This window comes from Aegilops tauschii, chromosome 1 (genome assembly GCF_002575655.3).
Source record: "Aegilops tauschii subsp. strangulata cultivar AL8/78 chromosome 1, Aet v6.0, whole genome shotgun sequence".
Classification (NCBI taxonomy): domain Eukaryota; kingdom Viridiplantae; phylum Streptophyta; class Magnoliopsida; order Poales; family Poaceae; genus Aegilops; species Aegilops tauschii.
Window position 1 is genome coordinate 70,702,208 of NC_053035.3, and position 8,473 is coordinate 70,710,680.

At 50.0% G+C, this 8,473-nt stretch overlaps 1 long non-coding RNA gene across 4 annotated transcripts; it reads left to right on the plus strand.

The window, feature by feature from the left end:
• The first annotated feature begins 456 nt into the window (after positions 1-456).
• Positions 457-5,588, plus strand: LOC120973246 (uncharacterized). 4 transcript variants are annotated; one of them, XR_012202574.1, is made up of 3 exons: positions 604-1,482; positions 1,588-4,267; positions 5,445-5,588. It is a non-coding gene; the product is annotated as an uncharacterized lncRNA (long non-coding RNA). The 4 variants fall into 4 exon arrangements; XR_006669429.2 differs by having other exon boundaries at positions 616-1,482; positions 1,588-1,712; positions 4,144-5,588; XR_006669430.2 differs by having other exon boundaries at positions 616-1,482; positions 1,588-1,712.
• Positions 5,589-8,473: the final 2,885 nt, after the last annotated feature.

Here is an 8,473-nt window from a genome sequence, read left to right on the forward strand (position 1 = left end):
TCCCGCGGGTAACCGAGGCGTTCTGAGGACGACGAGGCGCGTGTCGCTGTCTTGGCGGGCCCGCAGCTCTTTCGCGCCAAAATCGCTCGCCCCAGCGCCCCCGGGCGCCCTCAGCGCGCCGGGTTCGGCCTGGGTCCGCTGGTGTCAGTTTCGGCCCAAACCGGCGAAAAACGTCATTCTGGAGGCACGACTGGGCCGATTTTTGGGCGCCGGCGTGGAAAAATCGTCTAGGAAGGGCCTGTTGGGGGCGTGGCTGGAGATGCTCTAATAGAGCGGTGCCGCCTTACTGCTCTCGGTCGTTCGATCTAGATGGTGCTGACTGTGCACGTCTCTTTATTGGGTTATATGTGTTGTCCTCCGTTGGGCTAATCGATGCCGTCCTACTGCGAGAAGAGAAACAACGGTGCCGCCTCGATCGTCTTATCTAGATGTTGCTGTTTTCTTTCATCGCTGCCGCTATTACCGTCTATTCCAGAGCCTGCTGTTTCTTTCTTATCGATGCAGCTGTCGTCATTTCATCTCCAGTCGAAGGCGCGTCGCGAAGAATCCCGTCCAATGTTCTAGCACCGCTCTACCGCCGTATCCAGCTATAAAAGCTCCTCCCTTCGGCCTGCATCTCCCGATCATGGTTGTTCCCACGTCTGTTCTCGGCGCTACCCGTCTCAGCGCCCTCTCTTCCGGGGTCCCTCTCCAACCTTCTCTCCACGCGACTATGGTGACGGCGCACAGAGATCGTCAGAAACGGCGTGTGTGCGGGAAGCAGGATTAAGGCGGCGACGGCATGCCATTCTCGTCGCTGTTGTTCATGTTCTCGCTGTCGTCGCCTCTCCACCTCTTCCGATCTCATTACGTTTTTCTTTTCCTGCTACAGTTCATGGTGCCCTAACGCTGAGGGGAGCTGTGGAAAGACCGGAAGCTGCCAGGGACATCGAGGGCAGCCCGCTGGGCGTGCAGTCAATGGAGCCGCACAAGGCACCAGGGATCGCTTGGGGTGCGGCCGCAAAGGGGGGTTCTGTCGCCGCCACCAGGGGCCTGTATCAGGCAAGGAGCTGCGTCGAGTCGATGTCGATGCTGCTCTGAGGAGCGAGAACCTGCATCGCCATCGCCGGGTGGGTCTGCCTCTCGCCGTTCGAGCGGGATTGCCGCCAGCGCCGCCCTCGGATATCTTCGTCTAAGGAGGAGCAGCCACCACCATGGAGGAGCCGGCTGCGCCGTTCTATCTGTTTTACCGAGAAAAGCCGGGGAGCTGCTGGCATCTTGCACGACGGCGTCGCCTGCGGGTCGACCAATTTCTTCTCGACGCTCTACAACATCGACTGCTGGGGCGTGCGACTGCTGCCTATGCCGCACCGCCGTACCCCCACCCCAGCTGCGTGCTTTGTTGCCTCTCTCAATGGCCTGAGGGAACAGGCGCGGAGGTGCCGCCCAAGCGTCGGCATTCCTCTCGCACGCGGCCATGCTGCTACTGCCTTCGTTTTACAGGTACGTGGGTAGTAAGCGTTCGTCTCCTTACTTCCATTCGTGTCTCCTTTTATTTTTCTGTGCCTGCGTGTCTGTTTATGGAGATTTCATGTTTATGTTGTATAGACCATGGAACATGGAACCACAGATCAGTTCAGCAGCGACTTTGGTCTGAACACGTCCTTGGCCATCCTGGGTGACGACTCTGATCTGGGATGACTGTATGTCATCTCTGTTCTGTTCAGTTTCAGGTTTGGTCGTGTGCTACATATTTATTATTAACACATGCTTTAGATCAGAGTGCCAATCCCGTAAAATCAAACATCCCGGCCCCGTGTCGCTCCCCCGTGGGGCGGCCCGGGCACGAAGCCCTAGCCGCCGGAGGTCGCATCCCCACCACCCCTACCTCCGCCGCCGCCGGCGAGCGCCGCCGAGCAAAGCCCGCGCGGCGGCGGCGGCGGGCCTTCTCTTCCTCTCGCCTGCTACAGGAGCTGCGCGGGGCTGCTCCCCTGGGCTGAGGAGGACGCTGTCGGGCGAGAGCGCGGCGCGGCCTGCGCGCGCTGGAGGCTGGGCGGCGCGGTGTTGCGCGCTGGAGATTGGGCGGCGCGCGCGGACTGAGGGGCGCCACCATGCGGGAGCGCGCGGATCTAGAGAGCCGCAGTCGCGGCGGCGGGTTGGCGTGTGCGTCTGCGAGGATCGAAGCAACGATGGCGCTCCATGGGCAGGGGTCGGGCCCGATCCGGGTTCGCTGCGGGGCTGCGGCGGTTGCCCTGTGGTGGTGTGGGTGGCGTGGATCCGGCGCGGCCGCCGGCGCGCGAGGTGGAGGGGGGAGTGCAGCAGGGCGCCACGGATCTGGCGCAGCAATCGGTGGAGAGGGGTGTGCAGCGAGATGGCGCAAACCTGGCGCGGCCGTGCTGAGCGCGTGTGGGGAAGGCCTAGGTGCTTGTCAGTTCGCTGGTCGTCCGCAACTGCTGGTTGCGTTTCGCGCCATGATGCAGTTGCGGTTCGCGCTCGGCGGCGTTTGGCGGTGTAGTTGGGTGGCCGCAGTTTGTTCCGGGGCGGCGAGTGCGCTTGTTGTTCTCTGCGCAGGAGAAGTTGTGGGAGATGAATGGCATCCTTGATCGGTGTTGCATCCTCTTGATGGTCACTCGGTAAGCTCGACGCTGCTTCGAATGAGAGGACGAGATGGTGGTGGCTGGAGGGAGAGGAATGGCCTCGCTGCGGTTGTTGCATCCTTTGTCGGGAGAGGAATGGCCGACGGGCGTTACATCCTCGAGGAGACGAATGGCGTCGTGTTTGGTTGCATCCTTTTGATGGGAGACGAATGGCACTGCTGGGGGTTGCATCCTCCGTCCAGTGGGGGCCGTGGATGCTAGGTTGGAAGCACGTCGAGCTTACCGGGGAGGTGCGGTTGGCCGTGGAGGCAGGTGTAGTGGTTCGGTGTGTAGGCTGATCGGACCTAGGTTCGGGCTATGCAGGTGAGACTGTCGGCGAAAGTCGTACTCCGGTTACGGCCGGAGTCGTCGATGGCGGCACTTTCACGCGTCACTCCTATCGGTGTCAAAACCGGCGGATCTCGGGTATGGGGTCCCGAACTGTGCGTCTAAGGCGGATGGTAACAGGAGGCGGGGGACACGATGTTTACCCAGGTTCGGGCCCTCTCGATGGAGGTAATACCCTACTTCCTGCTTGATTGATCTTGATGATATGAGTATTACAAGAGTTGATCTACCACGAGATCGTAGAGGCTAAACCCTAGAAGCTAACCTATGGTATGATTGTTGTTGTCCTACGGACTAAACCCTCCGGTTTATATAAACACCGGAGGGGGCTAGGGTTACACAGAGTCGGTTACAAGGGAGGAGATCTACATATCCGTATTGCCAAGCTTGCCTTCCACGCCAAGGAGAGTCCCATCCGGACACGGGACGAAGTCTTCAATCTTGTATCTTCATAGTCCAACAATCCAGCCAAAGGATATAGTCCGGCTGTCCGAGGACCCCCTAATTCAGGACTCCCTCAACTCCCTCGTTGGAGGCATCGATGTAGCTGCTCTCATCTTGCCTTTCCTGACGTGCTCCGGGGGAAACCCTTGATCTAGTTTAGATCGATCGATGGCGGCGCTATACGGCGTCGCGTTCTCTCTTGGGACGTTCTGGAGGTGGATCCGGTTAGAGGGACCCGTGGCTCTTGTGGATGTGTGTGTTGTTTGCCGAAAGGCCCCGTTTGTATGGTTTTTGGGTCCGGTTTCCTTTATAAACTGGACCAACCCTTTTTGTCCTGATCAATGAATTTGGTAGATCTACTACCAACATTCAAATTATTAACACATGCTTTACATGTCTTGATCCAGTGTAGTCTTATTTAGATTATACTCAATGATGAGGATGGAATTAGTGGATGCTTTCTGTCAATAATGGATGTATAATCGGTATAATTGGATGCTGGATTGATGTGCTTTAGACTGATGACCCAATGTGCCTATTTGAACAAATCCAGTGTTGGACATGAAATGCATATATACACGGATACACCAACATGCATGGTCTTTGAACTAATTTCTTTCTTTCTTCACGTACTACTAACTTCTCTATTTCCCCAGGGATTCCCATTTCTCTTTTTTTATTTAAGATATTCTTGGATTTACCAGCCAATTTTATGGGCTTCCCATTTGAATTCCAGGGTAATTGAGTGGTACTCTCCTTGGACGCACATAGCGATTTATCCTGGGATTTGTTCTGTTTGCTCAAACTGCCTTTTGCTTTGCGGCATGGGATTGGTTAGTTTTCGGTTTGGCAGCTGATAGGTGAGTGCACTGACAGGGCACAAATTTCGGGGATGTGATTACCTGCATGGCAATGGATGTGACTACGTGCATGTGATTAGCTTAAGCGTTTCTTAATCATTATTAATTTTTTCGATTGAGATATTTTTCCTCGATGTGATTAGCTTAGGCGTTTTTGAATTATTATTATTTTCTTCTGATTGAGATGTTTTTCCTTCATGTGATTAGCCATGTCCTCTGGCAGTACGTCCTGTTCTCCACCAACCTCTGCCCCGTCGGCCCAATATCGAACGAAGCATGTCCTTCTCTCCCAATGATGGTTTCGCTTTGATCTTTAAACACGTCATAGGATAGCGGCCCCATTGCTCCTGGCCATGCTTCTTCCCGCCTCCGATCGTGAGCGGTTCAAGGGCGTGCTCACTATAGCATCACCTGATTATCAATGATCATTAACTATCACACATTTGAAGTCACAAAGAGAAACCTGTTTCCAATGCAAGAGAAGGCACGCACCAACCAATGAAAGTTCAACATGTAACCGCCTAGCAAAATAAATTCACAAGACAGACTAAGATCCTAGCAAAATAAATTCACAAGACAGATTAAGATCCTGGCAAAGATATGCACCAATTTGCAAAAGATCTATACAAGTTCATCACAGGCAGGAAGCCGCGCTATCATAAATAAATGAAATGTGTTTAGTCTTATTAAGAAAGTGTCGATGTGTATTTTGGACTTTGTAAGATGTAGCACTCATGCTAATAATTAGTGTATTGTCCTCAATTTGCTTTTATCATGTCTTGCCTTTTTTTCCATTACAAACTTATGAATTTGCTTTTATGCATGTTTTGCCTTTTTCATACTAACATATGGACCTAAAGATTTTCATTTTAAGTTTAAGTTTATAAAACAAGACAAAAGCAACATATATACAAAACTTTACATTAATACATATGCATGTTGATGATAAATATGTCATTTCTAGCTTCTTTTATGATTGTAACCTCAACTATCTAGCTCTCTTGCTTTAAATTGAGTTTAACTGTAAAAATAAAAGTAACATATATAAACACAACGTATCGACGAGGCGCGGCGTGGCGCCGCGCGGGTACATGCTAATATATATCTAATCCTGGTTCTTTTGTCCGACTTTGGAAGTGAAGATAGAAGTCTCATTGTTTTCTTTATTGTGACATAGGGAAGTTTTGGATGGGAAGGATGAACAACCAGATGTTGTCGTGGTGAAGGCCGAGGCCATGATGATGGATGGGAGCATTTCGTAGTCGTCAAGTTTTGTTACCTGTCTTGGTTGTTTCAGAATTGATAGTTGTGTTGGCAGGGATGCATTGGAGTAGGTAGTACTCGCTCTGCCCCATAATATAAGTGCGTCGTGCAGTGTCAAAAACTCTCTTATATTATGAGGCAGATGGCGTAGCTCTTTGTAACGCCCACGATGCGGCTATATCTCCCACGTGTCGAGGCACGACTTAGAGGCATAACCGCATAGTGGTTTTGTCGCAAGAAGGGTCATCTTCACACAATCCCATGTAATGAACAAGAATGGGATAAAGAGTTGGCTTACAATCGCCACTTCACACAATACATAAATATCATTCATACATCATCCAAAATACAATCATATAGACTGACTACGGTCAAAATCCAGATGAAAATAAGACAACCCCAAATGCTAGATCCCCGATCGTCCCAACTGGGCTCCACTACTGATCATCAGGAAAAGACACATAATAACGACCACTTTCCTCGTCGAACTCCCACTTGAGATCGACGCCATCATCTGCACTGGCATCGTCGGCACCTGCAACTGTTTTGGTAGAATCTGTGAGTCACGGGGACTCAGCAATCTCACACCCGCCAGATCAAGACTATTTAAGCTTAAAGGGGGGAATGGTGCAAAGAGGTGGAGCTGCAGCGGCAAAAGCATATGTGGTGGCTAACTTGCGCAAATGAGAGCGAGAAGAGAAGCAACGAAACGGACGTCAACTAGCAATGACCAAGAAGTGATCCTGAACACCTACTTACGTCATACATAACTCAGACCGTGTTCACTTCCCGGACTCCGCCGAGAAGAGACCATCACGGCTACTCACGCACTTGGTGTATTTTAAATGGGTCAAGTGACAAGTTATCTACAACCGGACATTAACAAATTCCCATCTGCCTCATAACCGCGGGCACGGCTTTCGAAAGATAATACCCTGCAGGGGTGTCCCAACTTAGCCCATCATAAGCTCTCACGGTCAACGAAGGATAAACCTTCTCCCGGAAAGACCCGATCAGTCTCGGAATCCCGGTTTACAAGACATCTCGACAATGGTAAAACAAGACCAGCAAAGCCCCTGAATGTGCCAACAAATCCCGATAGGAGCTGCACATATCTCGTTCTCAGGGCACAACGGATGAGCCAGACGTCGGGTTGGCATAGACCCTGGTTGCCCAGGGGGCGCCGGACATCGCTCGGTTTGGGCCAGCACTCGAAGGAGCACTGGTCCGAGGGTTTAAAATAAAGATGACCCTCGGGCTCGCGAAAACCCGGGGGAAAAGGCTTAGGTAGCAAATGGTAAAACCAAGGTTGGGCCTTGCTGGAGGAGTTTTATTCAAGGCGAACTGTCAAGGGGGTCCCATAAATCACCCGACCGTGTAAGGAACGCAAACTCAAGGAACATAATCCCGGTATAACAGTAACTAGGGCGGCAAGAGTGGAACAAAACACCAGGCATAAGGCCGAGCCTTCCACCCTTTACCAAATATATATAGATGCATTAATTAAATAAGAGGTATTGTGATATCCCAACATATCCATGTTCCGACATGGAACAAACTTCAACTTCACCTGCAACTAGCAACGCTATAAGAAGGGCTGAGCAAAAGCGGTAACTTAGCCAAACAACGGTTTGCTACGAGAGGATGGTTAGGGCTGACATGGCTAATATGGGAGACATGGTATAGCAAGTGATAGGTAGCGGAGCATGGCAATAGAGCGAACAACTAGTATAGCAAAGATAGAAGTGATTTCGAGGGGTGGTCATCTTGCCTGCAAAATTCTCAGAGTTGTCGAAAGCTTGATCCTCGTAAGCGTACTCGACAGGTTCCTCGTTCACGAACTCGTCTCCCGGCTCTACCCAAGACAAGAACACAAACAAACGGAACCACAATCAACAACGAGAAATGCGCAAGCAACATGATGCAAAACATGTATGATATGCGAGATATGATATGCGATGCATATGCGTGCTCCGGAAGGAAAATGATGAACATGGTAGTAACTTGGTAAACCAAGCATGCCACTGGAAAGATGAGATGATTTCGGTTGAAATCGATATAAAGATCACCGGAATCGGATGCACGGTTTGCAAATGGCGAGCAAAACAAGAATGGCACTAATCTGCGATAAACAGCAAGATAGCACTTAAAATGCAACAAGTAACAATGCTACAGCACCCCAACATAGCAACAAAGCACATGGCAGTAATCTACAGGAGATGCTTGACAAAAGATAAACACTGAGCTACGGCTAGTTCACAACATATCAAGCTCAAACAAGCATGGCAAAAGTGCAAAAGATTACAGGTTCACAGACTTAGAGAAAAACTGGACATGGCAGAAAACAGCATCAGGTAGCAATGTTCAGAGCACGAAATCAACATGCTACAGAACGTTAACCTAGCAAAACAAGACATGGTAGTGTTCTACTAAATGCACATGACAAAAGTCCCTTACTGACCATAAGCCAAAAAGGACCAGAAGATATGATGGCAAGCATGTAAACATAGCAAGTTTCGTTATCAGGTTCCAGACTTAGCAGAAAACAGAGCATGGCAGAAATATTAATATGTAGGCCTCTTTGTGAGCTTGATGCACTCACTAAATAGCAATGCATGACAAACCAAGCATACCTACAGAAATATGGCATGTTTATGAAGCTATCCATGGCAAGAACAAATGCATAGCATGTATGGATCAACTACAATAAGCTTGGCAAGATTGCAAATCATGTTAAGAATCTGCCAGAAATATTTTATAGCAAAAGTAGAGCAAGATTGAGTCATGCTATGGCACTCCATAATTGCAAACAATTGCAGGAATGGATAAATTACAACTATATCTACAAAACATCCTTACTAAACATCTCCAAAATATGCATGGATCTCTCTATAGCATCAAGTTTACATGGCAACAAAATTACAGCAGACAAGGACTTAGAGA